We start from the raw sequence: 26,779 nt of genomic DNA, 5'->3' as shown, positions 1-26,779 counted from the left end.
TCCACCCTGACCAAACCTGTGCTGTACCCGGCAGGAAGATCTCTGATAGCCTCGCGCTACTCGGGGATACGATCGCCTACGTGCAGTACAGGAGGGTGGACACTTGCCTCATCAGCCTTGACCAGGAGAAGGCTTTTGACAGAATATCGCACACCTACATGATGGGCGTGCTCTCCAAAATGGGGTTTGGGGAGGGAATTCGCAATTGGATCAAACTGCTCTACACAAACATCTATAGCGCAGTCTCAATCAATGGGTGGGAATCAGAAAAGTTCCATATCAAATCCGGAGTCAGGCAGGGCTGCCCTCTCTCCTCTGCCCTTTTTGTGTGCTGCATAGAACCTTTTGCCGAGTCCATCAGGAAGGATCCGGGTATAAGGGGAGTGACGATCCCAGGCAGTGGAGGCATACAAGTCAAGGCCTCCCAGTACATGGACGACGTTGCCGTCTTCTCCTCGGATCCTGCGTCTGTGCGCAGGCTCTTGACCACCTGCGACCAGTTTGAACGGGCCTCGGGAGCCAAGGTAAACCGGGGCAAGAGCGAGGCCATGTTCTTTGGGAACTGGGCCGACCGGTCCTTTGTCCCCTTCACTGTCAGGTCAGATTACCTGAAGGTGCTGGGGATATGGTTCGGAGCTGCTGGGGCGTGCACCATAACCTGCGAGGAGCGCTTAGCAAAGGCAAGGCAGAAACTGGGCTGGTGGGAGCAACGCTCCCTCTCCATTGCGGGCAAAACCCTGGTCATCAGGTGTGAGGTACTCTCGGTGCTACTGTACGTGGCGCAGGTCTGGCCCATAACCCGACCCTACGCCGCAGCAGTCACCCGGGCCATCTTCAAATTTATCTAGCGATCCAAGATGGACCGTGTCCGAAGGGACACCATGTACAAACCTCTGGAGAAGGGAGGGCGGAACGTACCCAACGCCTCCCTCATCCTGTTGGCCACCTTTGTGTCCAGCTGCATCATGCTGTGCGTGGACCACCAGTATGCAAACACCAAGTGTCACTACATACTGAGGTTCTACCTGTACCTGGTGTTGTGAAGGATGGGCCTGGCCTCATTGCCGCGGAACGCTCCAAGTAGTTGGGCCGTACCGTACCACCTGTCCTTCGTGGAAACGTTTTTGAAGAAAAACACCTTTGACCACAATGCAATGAAGCAGTGGTCAGCACGTAATGTCCTCGAGGCCCTCAGGGAAAAGGAGACGGTCGAGGACGTGGGATGGTTCCCTGTGCAGACTGCCAGAGTCATCTGGCAGAACGCCTCATCACCAGAACTTTCAAACAAGCACCAAGAACTAGCTTGGCTGGTGGTGACAACGGCCCTCCCTGTCAGATTCTTCACGCACACCCGAAAGCTCTGCGCCAATGCACGCTGCCCTCGGAGTGGCTGTGGGGGAAATGAGACGGTCACACACCTCCTTGTGGAATGTGCCTTTGCAAAGAATGTCTGGAGAGAGATGCAGTGGTATTTGTCAAGGTTTATCCCAAACAGATCTGTGACACAGGACTCTGTGCTCTACGGACTATTTCCAGGGACACACACCGAGACAAATATCAACTGCTGCTGGAAGGTCATCAACTCGGTAAAAGACGCTCTTTGGTCTGCCCGAAACTTGCTGATCTTCCAGTGCAAAGAATTGTCCTCGACCGAGTGTTGCAGACTGGCACATTCCAAGGTCCAGGACTACGTGCTGAGGGACGCACTCAAGCTTGGGGCAGCTGCCGCCAAGGCGCAATGGGGAAAGACCACTGTGTAAGGTTTTTCCAGCAAATGTTCACCGAAGATCAGGTAACAGTGTAAAGCCCCTCGGTCTGGGCAACCAACACTCCAATGTATAAAACAAACATGGCACTGTAAATATTTAAGAAGGAATTGTAATGTAAAGAGTGATATGTGTATGATAATATCAAAATTGAATGAAAGAAAGTCAAGGCAACATGTAACCCTGCCGGAAATTTAGTGTCAAGACAATTTGAAATGTTTCTGTAATGCTTATGATAATTTTTTATGAATAAAGTATATTTTTTTGAAAAAATAAATAAATAAAAAATAATCTGTTCTTATCAGTTTAATATCTGTTATGTCCTCAATCTGGGGACCAAAAATTAAATTGATTTTTGGGACTCGGAGATGGTTCAGGAACTTGCTCCTTCCGCTCCCCGCATCAACCTGATCTTGCAATGCTTCCAGGAATGGTGCCTTCACCCCGCTTAGGGGAGCAAAATGTACAAAAGCAGAAAATGGCGCAAAACCTGGTTTCCCCTTTTCTCTCTTGTCCAGTTGTCTCATCCTGACCAATTTAAGGCCTTGCAGGCTCCAAAGCATTGCTAGCTTTTCTGCTGGCGAGCACTTCGAGCACTAATGTTATGAGACAATGGACTCGCCGACTTGCGTCAGCCAGGGTCCGTTTTTAGCTGATATGCGCACAGATTTCCTGCTGCTTTTTACAGTCCACTCCCTCTCACCCCAGGATGCCGACTTGGCTTCTCCTCACTTCAGTTGCCACATCCCTTCATCCTGCACAACATTGAAGTGTGGCGACAGACTGACCGGCATCCTGATTTGGATGTAGGTGTACCTTCACGGCGTCTCTTTTCGTTCTCCTGACTCCACGACCAACACGCCAGGGTGGAGCACAGGGAGACTCGACATTGCCGCCTGTTTAATTCCGCCAGTACTTGCTGCTTGAACGGAGTGTCCTTTGTTCGGCAAACCTGGAGGTTCCTTCGACTCCCTGCGTTGGGTGTCACTAAGCCTTCACAGCGTCTCCATTTCTTCTGGTGATGACAGTGGAAGGCGTGCCAGACGATGTCTACCCTGTTGTGTTTTACTGGTTCTGCATGCACAGACTCCACCGTGCTCGGCCAAGCTGGAGGTCTCTTGACCAACAGTGACCGTAGACTAAAAGTTCCAAAGCACAGTCGAGCGCAGCAAGGTGCACCTGAATGTCGGTGGACGAGGAGGAAAAGAGCCATAGCCGGGAAATATGGGCTATCGCTTCTCGGCGTTTTGGCTCAGATCAAGTGTAGTCTCATTTGATCGAGAGAAGCTGAGGATTTCGATGACGATCGTGGATTGGAGAACTCGGAGGGATTGAAGTCGTCAAAGAAGAAACGTTTGGAGCTTGGCTGCTATTGGTGGATCTACATGCTGGCCTAAACCTCGGGTTTAGGCCTAACGCCGATACAGTTTCACACCCAACGTACGAGCTATGGATGCAGCTGCATCCCGACCACTAGGCTGGGGCGTGCGAAACACTGTCCGAGTCACAGTGAAGAAAACGGATGGAGAGTCACCTTTGGACCGGAAACACTTCGTGAAGAAGGTGCTGCTCGAGTGCTGTGGGTTTAAAGCAACAGAGATCTTCTGCTTGCAAAACTTCCCCAAGAATGGCTTCTTTGATGTCACCTTCAAGAGCGTCGCAGCGTGCATCAAATTCTTGAACGTCTTCAAGGAGAAAGGTAACCAGAGTCCCTTGTCGATCCTGACTGCGGAACCTCTGTTTACGCTACCGGCACAGCGAAATCGGGTTGTTACACTGCACACGTACAACCCCCACGTCCCTGTATCTGATGTGCTCACGTTCCTCGCCAGGTACGCTGAGCTGAAAAGTGACAGCGTGCAAGTGAAAGACACCTTCGGCATCTGGACAAGTGAGCACCAGGTCAAGGTGACCCTAAGAACGGACAGCAACGGAGCCATCCTGCATCCCCCCTCCAATTTCGCTATTGGAGTAAATCGTGGCTACCTCTACTACGTGGGACAGCCACGAGTATGCCACACCTGTGGCAAAACGGGGCATGTTGCCGCAAACTGCAGTGTGACCTTCTGCAAGAACTGCAGGCAGGAGGGACACATGACTAAGGACTGCAAGGAAGACAAGTGCTGCAACCTGTGTGAGGAGGCCGGCCATCTTTACAGGGACTGCCCGAAACGCGGGGCGACATACGCTGAAATCATCAGCAGCGGAGTTAAAAAGGCGACCAGAGAGGAGGTGCATACACCCTCCACCGAAAAAGACACCACGGCTCAGAATGAGGAAAAGCAACAAAAGGGCCCCCAACAAAAAGAAGAGGCCCCAGCACCTCCTGACAACCCAACCCCAGCCCCATCTGATGAGGAACACTCAATGGAAGAGGAAGAGGATGGGACAAAGAATAAAGAGCCCTGGGAAACAGTGAACAGGGACAAACGAAAGCGGAAACAAAAAAACAAACTGAAGAACCCCCCGAGGGGTAGTGGCAAAAAGCGACACCTCTCAGCCGGCGCACTTAGCGCCGACACCTCATCCGATGAGGGAAAACAGGACAAGAATCGGCCTCAAATAAAGAGGCAAAGCACCAACGTGGAACGGAAGGCCCAGACCCCCCAGACCACCGACCGGGAAGGAAACAAGGTCACAGACCAACCCCCGATAGTAACGAGCAGCAACAACCCAGGTGAAGACCGGCCTGCAACCCCAACACCTACTGACTGCCATGACGAACGCCAGGGCTACATCACCCCCCCAATGCATCTACATCAAAATCACGGGGCCAGTACGGACCAGAACAGCTTTCTCAGCCCTGCAACTGTGCTAAAGTTTGCGAGCACCACCGGCATGCTGGGGAACATCGAACAGCTGGAACAGCCAACTGTATAGACTCTGGACTCTTGAGACTGGTAAATCTATCTTTTTTATAATGGGTTTAAAAATTGCATCCATAAATGTGCGAAGCATCAAAGATACTTCGCGGTGTGTAGCCACACTCAACTATTTGGCAAATGTAAAAGCTGACCTACTGTTCCTGCAGGAGTGCGGAATTCCGCACCTCAGCAACTACAGGCGCTGGTCGAGCTGGTGGTCCCACGGGCCATCCATCTGGTCAGGAGGAAACGACTGCCGCTCCTCCGGCCTGGGTATTCTGCTGCGGGGAGGCAACTTCACCATCTCCGACGTTAAGGAGGTGGTGGGGGGGCGCCTCCTCGTAGCAGACGTGAAATACAAAAACACCCCTCTCAGACTTATTAATGTGTACGCCCCGGCCGTAAAAAGTGAGCGGCTGGCAGTTCTTCAGCAACTCCCACTGCTGTTGGCCACCTCCAAGCCGGTCATTCTGGGTGGTGACTTCAACTGCATCATCGATGCGGCTGGACGATCCAGCAAAGCCGACAGCAAACTAGACGCTACGTCCAGACTCCTGATGGAAACGGTAAAAGACGCCAAGCTGCTCGACGTCTGCAGCAACCCTGCAGACGGCGCGCAGCGTAGATACACATGGTCACGGCCAGACGGGTCCGTCCGCTCCAGGATAGACTTCTTTTTTGTGTCCCGAGCTTTCACGGTCAGGTCCACCGACGTAACGCCGGTGTTCTTCTCTGACCACTGCCTCCTACTGGCCGACTGCCACCTGCAGGAAGACCAGGGGGTAGGCAGGGGGACGTGGAAGCTAAATGTAAAACTGCTGACCCCTGAGAACATCGAGGAACTCAGGAGGGATTACAAAGGTTGGAGAACCGTGAAACCCCTCTTTGAGGCCCCACATCTCTGGTGGGAAGCAATCAAGGGGAATATCAAGAGGTTTTTCATCCTCAAGGGCGTTCAAAAGGTGAGAGAGAGACGAGGGGTCATGTCCAGGCTCCAGAAAAGTATGCAAAATTTGCTCCAGCTGCAGTCGATGGGGGTGGATGTCAAGGAGGATCTCCAAGAGGTGAAGAGCCAGCAAGCCTCGCTGTACACCTCGGAGGCCTCCAAGGTTATCTTCCGTTCCAGAGTCCGCTCCGTGGAGCAGGACGAAAAGTGCTCACGCTTCTTCTTCCAAAAGGTGCACAGAGACACCTCTGTGATCAGCAGCCTGAAGGAAGAAGATGGCTCTGAAAAGTCATCGCAGTCTGACATCCTGAGGATCAGCCAATCCTTTTATGCCGGACTGTATGACCTGAAGCCAACAGATAGCACTGTTTCCCAGACCTTCCTGTCGACTATCACGGAGGTCATAGGCGACAGCGAGCTGGAAAACCTGGACAAACCACTAACTCTGGACGAGCTGACAAAGGCCGCCAAGTCCTTCGAGACGAGTAAAACTCCCGGAAGCGACGGCTTACCGGTTGAGTTGTATTCGGCTCTGTGGGACTGGATGGGCCCAGACCTGCTGGAAGTGTACGAGAGTATGCTTCTGGAAGGCAGCATGTCAGAGTCCATGAGGAAAGGCATCATCACCCTCATCTACAAGCAGAAGGGGGAAAGGGAAGAAATTCGAAATTGGCGACCCATTTCACTGTTGAATGTGGACTACAAAATTCTAGCAAAGGTCATCGCCAATCGGGTCAGGTCTGCTCTGGAGTCGGTGATCCACCCTGACCAGACCTGTGCTGTACCCGGCAGGAAGATCTCTGATAGCCTCGCGCTACTCAGGGATACGATCGCCTACGTGCAGGACAGGGGGGTGGACACTTGCCTCATCAGCCTTGACCAGGAGAAGGCTTTTGACAGAATATCGCACACCTACATGATGGATGTGCTCTCCAAAATGGGGTTTGGGGAGGGAATTCGCAATTGGATCAAACTGCTCTACACAAACATCTATAGCGCAGTCTCAATCAATGGGTGGGAATCAGAAAAGTTCCAGATCAGATCTGGAGTCAGGCAGGGCTGCCCTCTCTCCTCTGCCCTTTTTGTGTGCTGCATAGAACCTTTTGCCGAGTCCATCAGGAGGGATCCGGGTATAAGAGGAGTGACGATCCCAGGCAGTGGAGGCATGCAAGTCAAGGCCTCCCTGTACATGGACGACGTTGCCGTCTTCTGCTCGGATCCTGCGTCTGTACGCAGGCTCTTAACCACCTGCGACCAGTTTGAACTGGCCTCTGGAGCCAAGGTAAACCGGGGCAAGAGCGAGGCCATGTTCTTTGGGAACTGGGCCGACCGGTCCTTTGTCCCCTTCACAGTCAGGTCAGATTACCTGAAGGTGCTGGGGATATGGTTCGGAGCTGCTGGGGCGTGCACCAAAAACTGGGAGGAGCGCCTAGGAAAGGTAAGACAGAAACTGGGCTGGTGGGAGCAACGCTCCCTCTCCATTGCGGGCAAAACCCTGGTCATCAGGTGTGAGGTACTCTCGGTGTTGCTGTACGTGGCGCAGGTCTGGCCCATAACCCGACCCTACGCCACAGCAGTCACCCGGGCCATCTTCAAATTTATCTGGCGATCCAAGATGGACCGTGTCCGAAGGGACACCATGTACAAACCTCTGGAGAAGGGAGGGCGGAACGTACCCAACGCCTCCCTCATCCTGTTGGCCACCTTTGTGTCCAGCTGCATCAAGCTGTGCGTGGACCCCCAGTATGCAAACACCAAGTGTCACTACATACTGAGGTTCTACCTGTCCCCGGTGTTGCGAAGGATGGGCCTGGCCTCATTGCCGCGGAACGCTCCAAGTAGTTGGACCGTACCGTACCACCTGTCCTTTGTGGAAAAGTTTTTGAAGGAAAACACCTTTGACCACAAGGCAATGAAGCAGTGGTCAGCACGTAATGTCCTCGAGGCCCTCAGGGAAAAGGAGACCGTGGAGGACGTTGGATGGTTCCCTGAGCAGACTGCCAGAGTCATCTGGCAGAACGCCTCATCACCAGAACTTTCAAACAAGCACCAAGACCTAGCTTGGCTGGTGGTGAGAAAGGCCCTCCCTGTCAGATTCTTCATGCACACCCGAAGGCTCTGCACCAATGCACGCTGCCCTCGGAGTGGCTGTGGGGGAAATGAGACGGTCACACACCTCCTTGTGGAATGTGCCTTTGCAAAGAAGGTCTGGAGAGAGATGCAGTGGTATTTGTCAAGGTTTATCCCAAACAGATCTGTGACACAGGACTCTGTGCTCTACGGACTGTTTCCAGGGACACACACCGAGACAAATATCAACTGCTGCTGGAAGGTCATCAACTCGGTAAAAGACGCTCTTTGGTCTGCCCGAAACTTGCTGATCTTCCAGTGCAAAGAATTGTCCTCGACCGAGTGTTGCAGACTGGCACATTCCAAGGTCCAGGACTACGTGCTGAGGGACGCACTCAAGCTTGGGGCAGCTGCCGCCAAGGCGCAATGGGGAAAGACCACAGTGTAAAGTCTTTCCAGCAAATGTACACCGAGGGGCGCGTAACAGTGTAAAGCCCCTCGGTCTGGGCAATCAACACTCCAATGTATAAAACAAACATGCCACTGTAAAAATTTAGAAGGAATTGTAATGTAAAGAGTGATATGTGTACGACAATATCAAAAGTGAATGAAAGAAAGTCAAGGCAACATGTAACCCTGCCGGAAATGTACAGTCAAGACAATTTGAAATGTTTCTGTAATGCTCATGATAAATTTTTATGAATAAAGTATATTTTTTTGAAAAAAAAAAAAAAAAAAAAAAATCTGTTCTCATCAGTTTAATATCTGATATGTCCTCGAGCTGTGGACTGAATATTAAATTGATTTTTGGGTCTCGGAGATGGTTCAAGGGCTTGCTTCTTCCGCTCCACGCATCAACCTGGTCTTGCAATGCTTCCAGGAATGGTGCCTTCACCCCGCTTTGGGGAGCAAAGAATACAAAAGCAGAAAATGGCGCAAAACCTGGCTTCCCCTTTTCTCTCTTGTCCAGTTGTCTCATCCTGACCAATTTAAGGCCTTTTAGGCTCCAAAGCATTGCTACATTTTCTGCTGGCGGGCACTTCGAATACTAATGTTGTGAGCCGATGGACTCGCGGACTTGCGGCAGCCAGGCTCCGTTTTCAGCTGATATGCGCACGGATTTCCTGCTTCTTTTGACAGGCCACTCCCCTTCACCCCAGGATGCCGACTTGCTTTCTCCTCACTTCAGTTACCACAGCCCTTCATCCTGCATAACGGGGAAGTGTGGCGACAGACTGAACGGCATCCTGATTTGGATGTAGGTGTACCTTCACGGCGTCTCTTTTCGTTCTTCTGACTCCACGACCGACACGCCAGGGTGGAGCTCAGGGAGACTAGACATTGCCCCCTGTTGGATTCCTCCAGTACTTGCTGCTTGCACGATTGCCCTTTGTTCGGCAAAGCTGGAGTTTTCTTCGACTCCCTGCGTTGGATGTCACTGGGCCTTCACAGCGTCTCCATTTCTTCTGGTGACGACAGTGGAAGGCGTGCCAGACGATGTCTTCCTGTTATGGTTTACTGGTTCTGCATGTACAGACTCCACCGTGCTCGGCCAAGCTGGAGGTCTCTTGACCAACAGTGACCGTAGACTAAAAGTTCCAAAGCACAGTCGAGCGCAGCAAGGTGCAACTGAATGTCGGTGGACGAGGAGGACAAGGGCCATAGCCGGGAAATGTGGGCTATCGCTTCTCGGCCTTTTGGCTAAGATCAAGTGTAGTTTCGTTTGATCGCGGGAAGCTGAGGATTGTGATGTCGATGTCGATGGTGGATTGGAGAACACGGAGGGATTGAAGTCGTCAAAGAGGAAACGTTTAGAGCTCGGGTGCTATTGTTGGATCTACATGCTGGTCAAGCCTCTGATTTAGTACTAACGCCGATACAGTTCAGACCCAACGTACGAGCTATGGATGCAGCTGCATCCCGACCACCAGGCTGGGGAGTGCGAAACACTGTCCGAGTCACAGTGAAGAAAGCGGAAGGACAGTCACCTGTGGACCGGAAACTCTTCGTGAAGCGGATGCTGCTCGAGTGTTGTGGGTTTAAAGCAACAGAGATCTTATGCTTGCAAAACTTCCCCAACAATGGATATTTTGATGTCACCTTCATGAGCGTCGCAGCGTGCATCAGATTGTTGAACGTCTTCAAAGAAAAAGGTAACCAGAGTCCCCTGTCTATCCTGACTGCAGGGCCTCTGTTTCCGCTACCGTCGCAGCAAAACCGGGTTGTTACACTGCACACGTACAACCCCCACGTTCCCGTCTCTGATGTGCTCACTTTCCTCGCCAGGTACGCTGAGCTGAAAAGTGACAGCGTGCAAGTGAAATACACCTTCGGCATCTGGACAAGTGAGCACCAGATCAAGGTGACTCTAAGAATGGACACCAACGGAACCATCCCGCATCTCCCCTCCAGTTTCGCTCTTGGAGGGAATCGTGGCTACCTCTACTACGTGGGACAGCCACGAGTATGCCACACTTGTGGCAAAACGGGGCATGTTGCCGCAAACTGCAGGGTGGCCTTCTGCAAAAACTGCAGGCAGGAGGGACACACGACTAAGGACTGCAAAGAAGACAAGTGCTGCAACCTGTGTGGGGAGGCCGGCCATCTTTACAGGGCCTGCCCGAAACGCGGGGCGACATATGCACAGATCATCAGCAGCGGAGTTAAAAAGGCGACCAGAGAGGAGGTTCATACACCCTCCACCGGAAAAGACACCATGGCACAGAATGCGGAAAAGCAACAGAAGAGCCCCCAACAAAAAGAGAAGGCCCCAGCACGACCGGACAACTCAACCCCAGCCTCATCTGGTGAGGAACACTCAATAGAGGAGGAAGAGGATGGGACAAAGAAAAAGAGCCCTGGGAAACAGTGAACAGGGACAAACGAAAGAAAAAACAAAAAAACAAACTGAAGAACCCCCCCCCCCCCCCCCGAGGGGGAGTGGCAAAAAGCGACACCTTTCAGCCAGCGGACTTAGTGCCGACACCTCCTCCGATGAGGGAAAACAAGACAAGTATCGGCCTCAAATAAAGAGGCAAAGCACCAATGTGGAACGGGAGGCACAGACCCCCCTGACCACGGACCTGGAAGAAAATAAAACCCGCCGAGACAATCAACCGCTGGCTCATGGGAACAGCAATATGACCAACGGCCAGCAAACGCCGGACTTTGAAAACAAGGTCAAAGACTAACCCCCGAAAGTAACAAGCAGCACCAACCCAGGCGAAGACCGGCCTGCAACCCCAACACCTACTGACTGCCACGACGAACGCCAGGGCTATACCGCCCCCCCCCCAATGCATCTGCATCAAGTTCACGGGGCCAGTGCGGACTAGAACAGTTTTCTCAGCCCTGCACCTGTGCTAAAGTTTGCGAGCACCACCGGCATGCTGGGGAACATCCAACAGCTGGAACAGCCAACTGTATAGACTCTGGACTCTTGAGACTGGTAAATCTACCTTTTTATAATGGGTTTAAAAATTGCATCCACAAATGTGCGAAGCATTAAAGATACTTCGCGGTGTGTAGCCACACTCAACTATTTAGCAAATGTGAAAGCTGACCCACTGTTCCTGCCGGAGTGCGGAATTCCGCACCTCAGCAACTACAGGTGCTGGTCGAGCTGGTCGAGCTGGTGGTCCCACGGGCCATCCATCTGGTCAGGAGGAAACGACTGCCGCTCCTCCGGCCTGGGTATTCTGCTGCGGGGAGGCAACTTCACCATCTCCGACATTAAGGAGGTGGTGGGCGGGCACCTCCTCGCAGCAGACATAAAATACAAAAACACCCCTCTCAGACTTATTAATGTGTACGCCCCGGCCGTAAAGAGTGAGCGGCTGGCAGTCCTTCAGCAACTCCCACTGCTGTTGGCCACCTCCAAGCCGGTCATCCTGGGTGGTGACTTCAACTGCATCATCGATGCGGCTGGACGATCCAGCAGAGCCGACAGCAAACTAGACGCTACGTCCAGACTCCTGATGGAAACGGTAAGAGACGCCAAGCTGCTCGCAGCGTAGATACACATGGTCACGGCCAGACGGGTCCGTCCGCTCCAGGATAGACTTCTTTTTTGTGTCCCGAGCTTTCAAGGTCAGGTCCACCGACGTAACGCCGGTGTTCTTCTCTGACCACTGCCTCCTACTGGCCGACTGCCACCTGCAGGAAGACCAGGGCGTCGGCAGCGGGACATGGAAGCTAAATGTAAAACTGCTGACCCCTGAGTACCTCAAGGAACTCAGGAGGGATTACAAAGGTTGGAGAACCGTGAAACCCCTCTTTGAGGCCCCACATCTCTGGTGGGAAGCAATCAAGGGGAATATCAAGAGTTTTTTCATCCTCAAGGGCGTTCAAAAGGTGAGAGAGAGACGAGGGGTCATGTCCAGGCTCCAGAAAAGTATGCAGAATATGCTCCAGCTGCAGTCGATGGGGGTGGATGTCAAGGAGGCTCTCCAAGAGGTGAAGAGCCAGCAAGCCTCGCTCTACACCTCGGAGGCCTCCAAGGTCATCTTCCGTTCCAGAGTCCGCTCCGTGGAGCAGGACGTAAAGTGGTCACGCTTCTTCTTCCAAAAGGTGCAAAGAGAGACCTCTGTGATCAGCAGCCTGAAGGAAGAAGATGGCTCTGCAAAGTCATCGCATTCTGACATCCTGAGGATCAGCCAATCCTTTAATGCCGGAATGTATGACCTGAAGCCAACAGATAGCACTGTTTCCCAGACCTTCCTGTCGTCTATCACGGATGTCATAGGCGACAGCGAGCTGGAAAACCTGGACAAACCACTATCTCTGGATGAGCTGACAAAGGCTGTCAAGTCCTTCGAGACGAGTAAAACTCCCGGAAGCGACGGCTTACCGGTGGAGTTGTATTCGGCTCTGTGGGACTGGATGGGCCCAGACGTGCTGGAAGTGTACGAGAGTATGCTTCTGGAAGGCAGCATGTCAGAGTCCATGAGGAAAGGCATCATCACGCTCATCTACAAGCAGAAGGGGGAAAGGGAAGAAATTCGAAATTGGCGACCCATTTCACTGTTGAATGTGGACTACAAAATTCTAGCCAAGGTCATCGCCAATCGGGTCAGGTCTGCTCTGGAGTCGGTGATCCACCCCGACCAGACCTGTGCTCTACCCGGCAGGAAGATCTCTGATAGCCTCGCGCTACTCAGGGATACGATCGCCTACGTGCAGGACAGGGGGGTGGACACTTGCCTCATCAGCCTTGACCAGGAGAAGGCTTTTGACAGAATATCGCACACCTACATGATGGGTGTGCTCTCCAAAATGGGGTTTGGGGAGGGAATTCGCAATTGGATCAAACTGCTCTACACAAACATCTATAGCGCAGTCTCAATCAATGGGTGGGAATCAGAAAAGTTCCAGATCAAATCCGGAGTCAGGCAGGGCTGCCCTCTCTCCTCTACCCTTTTTGTGTGCTGCATAGAACCTTTTACCGAGTCCATCAGGAGGGATCCGGGTATAAGAGGAGTGACGATCCCAGGCAGTGGAGGCATTCATGTCAAGGCCTCCCTGTACATGGACGACGTTGCCGTCTTCTCCTCGGAACCTGCGTCTGTGCGCAGGCTCTTGACCACCTGCGACCAGTTTGAACGGGCCTCGGGAGCCAAGGTAAACCGGGGCAAGAGCGAGGCCATGTTCTTTAGGAACTGGGCCGACCGGTCCTTTGTCCCCTTCACTGTCAGGTCAGATTACCTGAAGGTGCTGGGGATATGGTTCGGAGCTGCTGGGGCGTGCACCAAAAAACTGGGAGGAGCGCATAGGAAAGGTAAGACAGAAACTGGGCTGGTGGGAGCAGCGCTCCCTCTCCATTGCGGGCAAAACCCTGGTCATCAGGTGTGAGGTACTCTCGGTGCTACTGTACATGGCGCAGGTCTGGCCCATAACCCGATCCTACGCCACAGCAGTCACCCGGGCCATCTTCAAATTTATCTAGCGATCCAAGATGGACCATGTCCGAAGGGACACCATGTACAAACCTCTGGAGAAGGGAGAACGGAATGTACCCAACGCCTCCCTCATCCTGTTGGCCACCTTTGTGTCCAGCTGCATCAAGCTGTGCGTGGACCCCCAGTATGCAAACACCAAGTGTCACTACATACTGAGCTTCTACCTGTCCACGGTGTTATGAAAGATGGTCCTGGCCTCATTGCCGCGGAACGCTCCAAGTAGTTGGACCGTACCGTTTCACCTGTCCTTCGTGGAAACGTATTTGAAGGAAAACACCTTTGACCACAAGGCAATGAAGCAGTAGTCAGCACGTAATGTCCTCGAGGCCCTCAGGGAAAAGGAGACCGTGGAGGACGTTGGATGGTTCCCTGAGCAGACTGCCAGAGTCATCTGGCAGAACGCCTCATCACCAGAACTTTCAAACAAGCACCAAGACCTAGCTTGGCTGGTGGTGAGAAAGGGCCTCACTGTCAGATTCTTCATGCACACCCGAAAGCTCTGCGCCAATGCACGCTGCCCTCGGAGTGGCTGTGGGGGAAATGAGACGGTCACACACCTCCTTGTGGAATGTGCCTTTGCAAAGAAGGTCTGGAGAGAGATGCAGTGGTATTTGTCAAGGTTTATCCCGAACAGATCTGTGACACAGGACTCTGTGCTCTACGGACTGTTTCCAGGGACACACACCGAGACAAATATCAACTGCTGCTGGAAGGTCATCAACTCGGTGAAAGACGCTCTTTGGTCTGCCCGAAACTTGCTGATCTTCCAGTGCAAAGAATTGTCCTCGACCGAGTGTTGCAGACTGGCACATTCCAAGGTCCAGGACTACGTGCTGAGGGACGCACTCAAGCTTGGGGCTGCTGCCGCCAAGGCGCAATGGGGAAAGACCACTGTGTAAGGTATTTCCAGCAAAGGTACACCGAGGGGCGGGTAACAGTGCAAACCCCCTCGGTCTGGGCAACCAACACTCCAATGTACAAAGACAAACATGGCACTGTAAATATTTAAGAAGGAATTGTAATGTAAAGAGTGATATGTGTATGATAATATCAAAATTGAATGAAAGAAAGTCAAGGCAACATGTAACCCTGCCGAAAATGTACAGTCAAGACAATTTGAAATGTTTCTGTAATGCTCATGATAAATTTTTATGAATAAAGTATATTTTTTTGAAAAAAAAAAAAAAAATCTGTTCTTATCAGTTTAATATCTGATATGTCCTCGAGCTGAGGACTGAATATTAAATTGATTTTTGGGATCGGAGATGGTTCAGGGGCTTGCTTCTTCCGCTCCACGCATCGACTGGTCTTGCAATGCTTCCAGGAATGGTGCGTTCACCCCGCTTAGGGGAGCAAAAAGTAGAAAAGCTGAATATTGCGCAAACCCTGGCTTCCCGTTTTCTCTCTTGTCCAGTTATCTCATCCTGACCAATTTAAGGCCTTTCAGGCTCCAAAGCATTGCTACCGTTTCTGCTGGCGGGCGCTTCGTGCTCTAATCTTGCGAGCCAAATGTTCACGGACTTACGGCAGCCAGACTCCGTTTTCAGCTAATATGCCACACAGATTTCCTGCTGCTTTTTACAGGCCACTCCCTCTCACCCCAGGATGCCGACTTGCCTTCTCCTCACTTCAGTTACCACAGCCCTTCATCCTGCACAACAGGGAAGTGTGGCGACCGACTGAACTGCAACCTGATTTGGCTGTATGCACACCTTCACGGCGTCTCTTTTCGCTCTCCTGACTCCACGACCAACACGCCAGGGTGGAGCTCAGGGAGACTAGACATTGCCCCCTGTTGGATTCCGCCAGTACTTGCTGCTTGCACGGATTGCCCTTTGTTCGGCAAAGCTGGAGGTTTCTTCGACTCCCTGCGTTGGGTGTCACTAAGCATGAACAGCGTCTCTATTTCTTCTGGTGATGACAGTGGAAGGCGTGCCATACGATGTCACCCTGTTTTGTTTTACTTGTTCTGCATGCACAGACTCCACAGTGCTCGGCCAAGCTGGAGGTCTCTTGACCAAAAGTGACCGTAAACTAAAAGTTCCAAAGCACAGTCGAGCGCAGCAAGGTGCACCTGAATGTCGGTGGACGAGGAGGACAAGAGACATAGCCCGGAAAATCCGGGCTGTTGCTGCTCGGCATTTTGGCTAAGATCAAGTGTAGTCTCATTTAATCGAGGGAAGCTGAGGATTTCGATGTCGATCGTGGCCTGGAGAACTCGGAGGGATTGAAGTCGTCAAAGAGGAAACGTTTGGAGCTCGGCTGCTATTGGTGGATCTACATGCTGGCCAAAGCCAACTCCGATACAGTTAAGACGTAACGTTCGAGCTATGGATGCAGCTGCATCCCGACCATCAGGCTGGGGTGTGCGAAACACTGTCCGAGTCACAGTGAAGAGAACGGAAGGCGAGTCACCTGTGGACCGGAAACTGTTCGTGAAGCGGGTGCTGCTCGAGTGTCGTGGGTTCAAAGCAACAGAGATCTTCTGCTTGCAAAACTTCCCCAACAATGGATGTTTTCATGTCACCTTCATGAGCGTCGCAGCGTGCATCAAATTCTTGAACGTCTTCAAGGAAAAAGGTAACCAGAGTCGCCTGTCGATCCTGACTGCGGAGCCTCTGTTTACGCTACCGTCGCAGCAAAATCGGGTTGTGACACTGCACACGTACATCCCCCACGTCCCCGTGTCTGATGTGCTCACGTTCCTCGCCAGGTACGCTAAGCTGAAAAGTGACAGCGTGCAAGTGAAAGACACCTTCGGCATCTGGACAAATGAGCACCAGATCAAGGTGACTCTGAGAATAGACGGCAACGGGACCATCCTGCATCCCCCCTCCAGTTTCGCTATTGGAGGGAATCGTGGCTACCTCTACCACGTGGGACAGCCACGAGTATGCCACACCTTTGGCAAAACGGGGCATGTTGCCGCAAACTGCAGCGTGACCTTCTGCAAAAACTGCAGGCAGGAGGGACACACGACAAAGGACTGCAAAGAAGACAAGTGCTGCAACCTGTGTGGGGAGGCCGGCCATCTTTACAGGGCCTGCCCGAAACGCGGGCGACATATGCACAGACCATCAGCAGCGGAGTTAAAAAGGCGACCAGAGAGGAGGTTCATACACCCTCCACCGGAAAATACACCACAGCCCAGAATGCGTAAAAGCAACAGAAGGGCCCCCAATAAAAAGAGGAGGCCCCAGCACGACCCCCTGACAACCCAACCCCAGCCTCATCTGACGAGGAACACTCGATGGAAGAGGATGGGACGAAGTATAAAGGCCCCTGGGAAGCAGTGAACAGGGACAAACGGAAGAGGAAACAAAAAAACAAACTGAAGAACCCCCCGAGGGGGAGTGGCAAAAAGCGACACCTTTCAGCCAGCGGACTTAGTGCCGACACCTCCTCCGATGAGGGAAAACAAGACAAGAATCAGCCTCAAATAAAGAGGCAAAGCACCAATGTGGAACGGGATGCACAGACCCCCCAGACCACAGACAGGGAAGAAAATAAAACCCGCCGAGACAACCAACCTCTGGCTCATGGGAACAGCAATATGACCAACTGCCACCAAACGCCGGACATCGAAAACAAGGTCAAAGACCAACCCCCGAAAGTAACAAGCAGCAACAACCCAGGCGAAGACCGGCCTGCAACCCCAACACCACCCCCGCAATGCATCTGCATCAGGTTCACGGGACCAGTGCGGACCAGGACAGTTTTCTCAGCCCTGCAACTGTGCAACCGTTTGCGAGCACCCCCGGCATGCTGGGGAACATCCAACAGCTGGAACAGCCAACTGTATAGACTATGGACTCTGAGATTGGTAAATCTCCCTTTCTATAATGGGTTTTCAAATTGCATCCATAAATGTGCGAAGAATCAAAGTTACTTTGCGGTGTGTGGCCACACTCAACTATTTAGCAAATGTGAAAGCTGACCTACTGTTCCTGCAGGAGTGCGGAATTCCGCACCTCCGCAACTACAGACGCTGGTCGAGCTGGTGGTCCCACGGGCCATCCATCTGGTCAGGAGGAAATGACTACCGCTCCTCTGGCCTGGGTATTCTGCTGCGGGGAGGCAACTTCACCATCTCCGACGTTAAGGAGGTGGTTGCCGGGCGCCTCCTCGTAGCAGACGTCAAATACAAAAGCACCCCTCTCAGACTTATTAATGTGTACGCCCCGGCTGTAAATAGTGAGCGGCTGGCAGGCCTTCAGCAACTCCCACTGCTGTTGGCCACCTCCAAGCCGGTCATTCTGGGCGGTGACTTCAAGTGCATCATCGATCCGGCTGGACGATCCAGCAAAGCCGACAGCAAACTAGACGCTACGTCCAGACTCCTGATGGAAACGGTAAAAGATGCCAAGCTGCTCGACGTCTGCAGCAACCCTGCAGACGGAGCGCAGCGTAGATACTCATGGTCACGGCCAGACGGGTCTGTCCGCTCCAGGATAGACTTCTTCTTTGCATCCCGTGCTTTCACGGTCAGGTCCACCGATGTAAAGCCGGTGTTCTTCTCTGATCACTGCCTCCTACTGGCCGACTGCCACCTGCAGGATAACCAGGGGGTAGGCAGGGGGACATGGAAGCTGAATGTAAAACTGCTGACCCCTGAGAACCTCGAGGATCTCAGGAGGGATTACAAAGGTTGGAGAACAACGAAACCCATCTTTGAGGCCCCACATCTCTGGTGGGAAGCAATCAAGGGGTGCGTCAAAATGTTTTTAATCCTCAAGGGCGTTCAAAAGGCGAGAGAGGGACGAGGGTTCACGTCCAGGCTCCAGAAATGTATGCAGAATTTGCTCCAGCTGCAGTCGATGGGGGTGGATGTCAAGGATCTCCAAGAGGTGAAGAGCCAGCAAGCCTCGCTCTACACCTCGGAGGCCTCCAAGGTTATCTTCCGTTCCAGAGTCCGCTCCATGGAGCAGGTTGAAAAGTGCTCACGCTTCTTCTTCCAAAAGGTGCACAGAGAGACCTCTGTGATCAGCAGCCTGAAGGAAGAAGATGGCTCTGTAAAGTCATCGCAGTCTGACATCCTGAGGATCAGCCAATCCTTTTATTCCGGACTGTATGACCAGAAGCCAACAGATAGCACTGTTTCCCAGACCTTCCTGTCGACTATCACGGAGGTCTCAGGCGACAGCGAGCTGGAAAACCAGGACAAACCGCTTACTCTGGATGAGCTGACAAAGGCCGTCAAGTCCTTCGAGACGAGTAAAACTCCCGGAAGCTTACCGGTTGAGTTGTACTCGGCGCTGCAGGACTGCATGGGCCCAGACCTGCTGGAAGTGTACGAGAGTATGCTTCTGGGAGACAGCATGTCAGAGTCCATGAGGAAAGGCATCATCACCCTCATCTTCCAGCACACCTAAGAAGGTTGTGCAGTGCTAGTCCGAGGAGACCGAAGAGCTCTTATGTGACTGCTTAGATGCATGGATGGTCCATATTTAAGAACACGGCGACCAACTTAAATGAGTATGCCACCACCGTCACAGACTTCAGCAGAAAATGTGTGGACGACTGCATGCCAAAGAAAGCAGTACGTGCGTTCCCCAAACGGAAACCTTGGCTCAATCGCGAGATTGACTCCCTACTGAAGGACAGATCTGAGGTGTTCAAGGCAGAGGACCCTGACCTATACAAGAAATCCAGGTACGACCTCCGCAAAGCCATCCGGAATGCCAAGAGAGAATATCAAACCAAGCTAGAGTCACAGACAGACTCTCGGCGGTTGTGGCAAGGGCTAAACAACATAACGGGCTACAAAGCGAAGCCGAACAGTATCTCTGGCAGCAGCACACCCCTCCCCGGTGAACTCAATGCATTCTATGCTCGGTTCGAGCAGGTAACCAACAACCCGCTGGCGAGTGCCACAGCAGCCCATAATTCACCCATACCCACCAACACAGCTTCCGAAGTCAGATTGGCCTTCCTGAAAGTGAACCCTCGGAAGGCGACAGGCCCAGCCGGGATCCTTGGTCGTGCACTCAGAGCCTGCACGGACCAGCTGGCAGAGGTATTCGCGGACATCTTTAAGCTGTCCCTACTCCACTCCGAGGTCCCCACCTGCTTCAAGAAGACCACCATCATACCGGTACCAAAGAAGAACCAGGCAACGTGCCTCAATGACTGACGACCAGTGGTCCTGACTTCAGTCATAATGAAGTGCTTCGAGAGGTTGATCATGAAGCGCATCATGTCCATACTCCCAGAATGCCTTGATCCACTGCAATTCGCATACCGCTGCAACCGGTCCACATCAGACACCATTTCCCTGGCCCTACACTCATCCCTAGAGCATTTCGAAAACAAGGACTCCTACATTAGACTCGTATTGATTGACTACAGCTCCGCCTTCAACACCATAATCCCGGCCAAGCTCATATCAAAGCTCCAAAACAGAGAACTTGGCTCCCCACTCTGCAACTGGATCCTCGATTTTCTGACCAACAGACCACAATCAGTAAGAATGAACAACAACACCCTCCACAATAGTCCTCAAAACCGGCTGCGTACTTAGCCCCCTACTCTACTCCCTGTACACACACGACTGCGTGGCAAAACTTGGTTCCAACTCCATCTACAGGTTTGCTGACGATACGACCATAGTGGGCCGGATCTCAAATAACGATGAGTCCGAATACAGGAGGGAGACAGAGAACCTAGTGGAGTGGTGTAGCGACAGCAATCTCTCCCTCAATGCCAGCAAAACTAAAGAGTTGGTAATTGACTTCAGGAAGCAACGTACTGTACACACCCCTGTCAGTATCAACGGGGCCGAGGTGGAGATGGTTAGCAGTTTCAAATTCCAAGGGGTGCACATCTCCAAAAATCTGTCCAGGTCCACCCACGTCGACGCTACCACCAAGAAAGCACAACAGCGCCTATACTTCCTCAGGAAACTAAGGAAATTCGGCATGTCCACATTGACTCTTACCGACTTTTACAGATGCACCATAGAAAGCATCCTATCAGGCTGCATCACAGCCTGGTATGGCAACTGCTCGGCCCAGGACCGCAAGAAACATCAGAGAGTCGTGAACACCGCCCAGTCCATCACACGAACCTGCCTCCCATCCATTGACTCCATCTACACCTCCCGCTGCCTGGGGAAAGCGGGCAGTATAATCAAAGATCCCTCGCACCCGGCTTACTCACTCTTCCAACTTCTTCCATCGGGCAGGAGATACAGAAGTCTGAGAACACGCACGAACAGACTCAAAATCAGCTTCTTCCCCACTATCACCAGACTCCTAAATGACCCTTTTATGGACTGATTTCATTAACACATCACCCTGTATGCGTCATCCGATGCCAGTGTTTTTGTAGTTACATTGTATATGTTGTGTTGCCCGATTATGAGTTTTCTTTTATTCCATTTTCTTCTCATGTACTTAATGATCTGTTGAGCTGCTCACAGAAAAATACTTTTCACTGTACCTCGGTACACGTGACAATAAAAAAATCCAATCCAATCCAGACAGTTGTGAGTGTTTGATGGACAGTATAGATGAAGCTTTGCTCTGAAACACTGGAATTTATTCTGAGGGGTGATTTAATCAAATGCTTCAGAATAGTATTTGATAGTATACATCTCGTGTGTGTCTCAGTGACAGCTCTGGAATATGTACAGCACAATCTCATCCTGTTTCTGTGCCTCTCGCTCTCTGTGAAATTAACTGTTCCATTTTCTAAATTACCACTTTTCAAAAGGGCTCCATTGCCTGTGAAACAGTTTGTGATACCCAAAGGTTATGAAAAGTGCTTTAAAATGCCTGTCCCCAAGCTGCTGTGAGGATGTTCAGAGTCAGTGTGTGACTTGGGTCACACACAGGCCAGATACACCTCTCCAAGTTAAAGATGGAGAATGAATCTCGCTCCATTTAAAAGATGTATTGAACCAGCCTGTCTGAGTTTAAGTATGTGATTTTCTGTACGCGTGTGTGTGTGTATATGGGGGGGGGGGGGGGGGGGTGGTATGTGTGTCATTCTTTAAGCGGCACTGTATGTTACACGGTAGCACAGTGGTTGGCACTGCGGCCTCACAGCTCCAGGGTCCCAGGTTCGAATCCTGGCTTGGGTCACAGTATGTGCGGAGTCTGCACGTTCTACCCGTGTCTGCGTGGGTTTCCTCCGGGTGCACAGGTTTCCTCCCTGACGTCCCGAAGGACGTGCTGTTTGGTTAATTGGGCATTATGAATTCTCCCTCAGTGTTCCCGAACAGGCGCCAGAGTGTGGCGACCAGGGTATTTTCTCAGTAACTTCATTGCAGTGTGTGTCTGTATGTGTGTGTGTGTCTGTGTGTGTGTGTGTGTGTGTGTGCCTGTGTGTGTGTGTGTGCCTGTGTGCGCGTGTGTGCGTGTGCCTGTGCGCGTGTGTGCCTGTGCGTGTGTGTGCCTGTGCGTCTGTGTGTGTGTGCCTGTGTGTGTGTGCCTGCCTGTGCGTGTGCCTGTGTCTGTGTGTGTATCTGTTTGTTCAGGTGTATCTCAGCGTGAATAGGGGCAGCACGGTAGCATTGTGGGTAGCACAATTGCTTCATGAAATGAAATGAAAATGAAAATTGCTTATTGTCACTAGTAGGCTTCAATGAAGTTACTGTGAAAAGCCTCTAGTCGCCACATTCCGGCGCCTGTTCGGGAAGGCTGGTACGGGAATCGAACCATGCTGCTGGCCTGCCTTGGTCTGCTTTAAAAGCCAGCGATTTAGCCCAGTGAGCTAAACCAGCCCCAGGGTCCCAGGTTCGATTCCGGCTTGGGTCACTGTCTGTGCGGAGTCTGCACGTTCTCCCCGTGTGTGCGTTGGTTTCCTCCGGGTGCTCCGGTTTCCTCCCACAATCCAAAGATGTGCAGGTTAGCTGGATTGGCCATGATAAATTGCCCTTAGTGTCCAAAATTGCCCATAGTTTTGGGTGGGGTTGTTGGGTTGCGGGGATAGGGTGGAGGTGTGGACCTTGGGTAGGGTGCTCTTTCCAAGAGCCGGTGCAGTCTCGATGGGCCGAATGGCCTCCTTCTGCACGGTAAATTCTATGAAATCTATGAATTTGTTTCGTAGTGATTGAAGATCATGAGATAAAAAGTTTGATAGAACGTTTGGCAGCATTGTAGGTGTAAACAATAATGACAGAGACGGTGTAAACCCTGAAGAGAGCGCCTACACGGGGTAGGGGAGCGCCCACTCGCTGTCACCCCACCGAACCTGAACATCTTTAGATACTGTGGGCAATTTTGATAAATCTTGGCCAACTAACCTAACCTGCAAGCCTTTGGACGGTGGGAGCAAACCGGAGCACCCGGAGGAAACCCACACAGTCACGGGGAGAACGTGCAGACTCCGCACAGTCAGTGGCCCAGCCGGGAATCGTATCTGGGACCCTGTAGCTTTGAGGAAGCAGTACTAACCACTGTTCAATCCCGGCTCTGGGTCACTCTCCATCTGGGGTTTGCACATTCTCCCCCTGTATTCTCCCCCATAGCCAGCACTGCCAGTGCTCCCCACACGCATACTGCACTGCAAGTGCTCCCCCACACAGACAGCACCGGCAAAGTTCCCCTCCACAGCCAGTGCTCCCCTCCAGAGCTAGCACTGCCAGTGCTACCCCCACAGCCAGTACGGCCAGTGCACCACCACAGCCAGCACTTCCAGTGCACCCCCCATAGCCAGCATTGCCAGAGCTCCCCACAGCCAGCACTGCCAGTGCATCCCCCATAGCCAGCACCGCCATTTCTCCCCCACAGCCAGCACTGCCAGAGGGCCCCTCATAGCCAGCACTGCCAGTGCTCCCCTCCATAGCCAGCACTGCCTGTGCTCCCCCCCCCAAGGCCAGCACTGGCAATGCTCCCCTCCAGAGTCAGTGCTCCCCTCCACAACTAGCACCTCCAGTGCTCCACGCACAGCCAGCACTGTCAGTGCTCCCACACACGGCCATCACTGCCAGTGCCTCCTCACAACAGCCAGCAGTGCCAGTGCTCCCCCTCACAGCCAGCACTGTCAGTGCTTCCCCACAGTCAACACTGCCAGTGCACCCTCACAGCCTGATGTGCCTGTGCTCCCCCAAAATGCCAGCACTGCCAGTGTACCCCAGAAAAGCAGCACTGCCAGTGCTCCCACACAGCCAGCACTTCCAGAGCTTCCCCTCACAGCCTGCACTGCCAGTGCTCCCACCCTCCCACATCCAGCACTGCCTGTGCTCCCTCCACAGCCAACACTGCCAGTGCTCCCCACACAGCCAGCACTGTCAGTGCTCCCTCCACAGCCAACACTGCCAGTGCTCCCAGCACGCAGCAGGCACTGTCAATGCTCCCCACAGCCAACACTGCCAGTGCTCCACACGCAGCCAGCACTGTCAGTGCTCCCCCCACATAGCCAGCACTGTCAGTGCTCCCTCACACAGCCAGCACTGTCAGTGCTCCAACCACACAGCCAGCACTGTCAGTGCTCCTCCACACAGCCAGCACTGTCAGTGCTCCCACCACACAGGCAGCACTGTCATTGCTCCCCCACACATCCAGCACTGTCAGTGCTCCCACCACACAGCCAGCACTGTCAGTGCTCTCCCACACAGCCAGCACTGCCAGTGCTCCCCCACACAGCCAGTACTGTCCGTGCTCCCCACAGCCAGCGCTGTCAGTGCTCCCCACACAGCCAGCACTGCCAGTGCTCCCACCACACAGCCAGCACTGTCAGTGCTCCCACCACACAGACAGCACTGCCAGTGCTCCCACTACACAGCCAGCACTGTCAGTTATTCCCCCATATACCCAGCACTTTCAGTGCTTCCTCTACACAGCCAGCGCTGTCAGTACTCCCCCCACACAGCCAGCACTATCAGTGCTCCCACCACACAGCCAGCACTGTCCGTACTCCCACCACACAGCCAGCACAGTCAGTGCTCCCCACACAACCAGCGCTGTCAGTGCTCCCCACACAGCCAGCACTGCCAGTGCTCCCACCACACAGCCAGAATTGTCAGTGCACTCCCCACACAGCCAGCACTGCCAGTGCTCCCCACACAACCAGCAATGTCAGTGCTCCCCCACACTGCCAACACTGTCAGTGCTAATACCACATAGCAAGCACAGTCAGTGCTCATCGCCACAGCCAGCACTGCCAGTGCTCCCCACAGAGCCAGCACTGTCAGTGCCCCCCACAACAAGCACAGCCAGTGGTCCCCAAAGCAGCACTGCCAGTGCACCCCCAGAGCCAGCACTGCCAGTGCTCCCCCTCTCGGCCATCACTGTCAGTGCTCCCCTCCACACAGCCAGCACTGCCAATGCTTCCCCACATCCAGCACTGCCACTGTTCCCTCACATCCAGCTCTGCCAGTGCGCTCCCACAGCCTGCACTGCCAGTGCTCCTCTCCACAGCCAGAAATGTCAGTGCTCCCCACACATGGCCAGCACTGTCAGTGCTCGCTACAGCCAGCACTGTCAGTACTCCACCCTCACAGCCTGAACTGCCAGTGCTCCCAACAGCCAGCACTGCCAGTGCTCCCCTCACAGCCTGAACTGCCAGTGCTCCCCTACATCCAGCACTGCCATTGCTCAACCCACACAACCATCACTGCCAGTGCTCCCCCACAGCCAGAGCTCACTCTACCACAGCCAGCACTGCCAGTGCACCCCACAAACATACAGCACCGCCAGTACTCCCCACAGCCTACTTTGCAGTGCTCCCAACCAAGTCTAGCACTGGCAGTGCTCCCTCCACATCCAGCACTGTCAGTGCCCCTCGGACAGCCAGCACTGCCAGTGCTCCCCACAGCGAGCACTGCCAGAGCTCCTCCCCACTACAAGCACTGCCAGTGTACCCCAGCATAGCCAGCACTGCCAGTGCTCCCACAGCCTGTATTGCCAGTGCTGCCCCCACACAGACAGCACTGCTACTGCTCCCCCACCCAGCACTGCCAGTGCTCCCCACGGACAGCATTGCCAGTGCTCCCATTCACATAGCCAGCACTGCCAGTGCTCCCTCCACTGCCAACACTGCCGGTGCTCCCGTCCTCCCTCTCCCAGCATTGCCAGTGCTCCCATTCACACATCCAGCATTGCCAGTGCTCCCTCCACAGCCGACACTGCTAGTGCTCCCCACAGCCAGCATTGACAGTGCTCCGCAATCAGCCATCAATGACATTGCTCCCCCACATCCAGCACTTCCAGTGCTCCCCCACCACAGCCAGCACCTCCAGCGCTCCCCACATAGCCAGCCCTGCCAGTGATCCCCACAGCCAGTACTGCCAGAGTTCCTCCCACTACCAGCATAGCCAGTGCACCCCTTCACAGCCACCACTGCCAGTGCTCCCCACAGCCAGCACTGCTAGAGCTCCTCCCCACTACAAGCACTGCCAGTGCACCCCTCCATAGCCAGCACTGCCAGTGCTCCCACAGCCTGCATTGCAAGTGCTGCCCGCACACAGACAGCACTGCCACTTCTCCCCACCCAGCACTGCCAGTGCTCCCCACGGACAGCATTGCCAGTGCTCCCATTCACACAGCCAGCACTGCCAGTGCTCCCTCCACAGCCAACACTGCCAGTGCTGCCCACAGCCAGGATTGACAGTGCTACCCCACAGCCAGGATTGACAGTGCTCCCCAATCAGCCATCTATGTCAGTGCTCCCCCACATCCAGCACTTCCAGTGCTCCCCACCACAGCCAGCACTGCCAGCGCTCCCCACACAACCAGCACTGGCTGTGCTCCCCACTCAATGCCAGCACTGGCAGTGCTCTCCTCAACACATCCAGCACTGCCAGTGCTCCCACAGCCAGCACTGCCAGAGCTCCTCCCACTACCAGCAATGCCAGTGCACCCCTTCACAGTCATCACTGCCAGTGCTCCCCACAGCCAGCACTGCCAGAGCCCCTCCCCACTACCAGCACTGCCAGTGCACCCCTTCACAGCCAGCACAGCCAGTGCTCCCACAGCCTGCATTGCCACTTCTCCCCACACAGCCAGCACTGGCTGTGCTCCCCACTCAATGCCAGTACTGGCAGTGCTCTCCACAGCTAGTACTGCCAGTGCTCCCCTCACAGCCAGAAATGCCAGTACTCCCCCCACAGCCAGTACTGCCAGTGCTCCCACCACAGCCAGTGCTCCCCCACACATCCAGCACTGCCAGTGCTCCCCACATGCAGCCAGCTCTGTCAGTGCTCCCACAGCCAGCACTCCCCCCATTGCAACG

General features: G+C 53.4%; 2 non-coding genes and 1 pseudogene across 2 annotated transcripts; all 3 read left to right on the top strand.

Annotated features, from left to right (window-relative positions):
* Positions 1–2,022: 2,022 nt before the first annotated feature.
* LOC140397358 (U2 spliceosomal RNA) lies at positions 2,023–2,210 on the top strand. The gene has a single exon (XR_011936829.1). It is a non-coding gene; the product is annotated as a U2 spliceosomal RNA (small nuclear RNA).
* A 6,145-nt stretch (positions 2,211–8,355) lies between these two features.
* LOC140397361 (U2 spliceosomal RNA) lies at positions 8,356–8,542 on the top strand. Its single transcript, XR_011936830.1, has one exon. It is a non-coding gene; the product is annotated as a U2 spliceosomal RNA (small nuclear RNA).
* A 6,223-nt stretch (positions 8,543–14,765) lies between these two features.
* LOC140397362 (U2 spliceosomal RNA) lies at positions 14,766–14,943 on the top strand (annotated as a pseudogene).
* The last annotated feature ends 11,836 nt before the right edge of the window (positions 14,944–26,779 follow it).

Source organism: Scyliorhinus torazame, chromosome 20, assembly GCF_047496885.1.
Source record: "Scyliorhinus torazame isolate Kashiwa2021f chromosome 20, sScyTor2.1, whole genome shotgun sequence".
NCBI lineage: Eukaryota > Metazoa > Chordata > Chondrichthyes > Carcharhiniformes > Scyliorhinidae > Scyliorhinus > Scyliorhinus torazame.
Note: the sequence above shows the minus strand (reverse complement) of the source record. Positions and strands in the feature narration are given on the sequence as shown.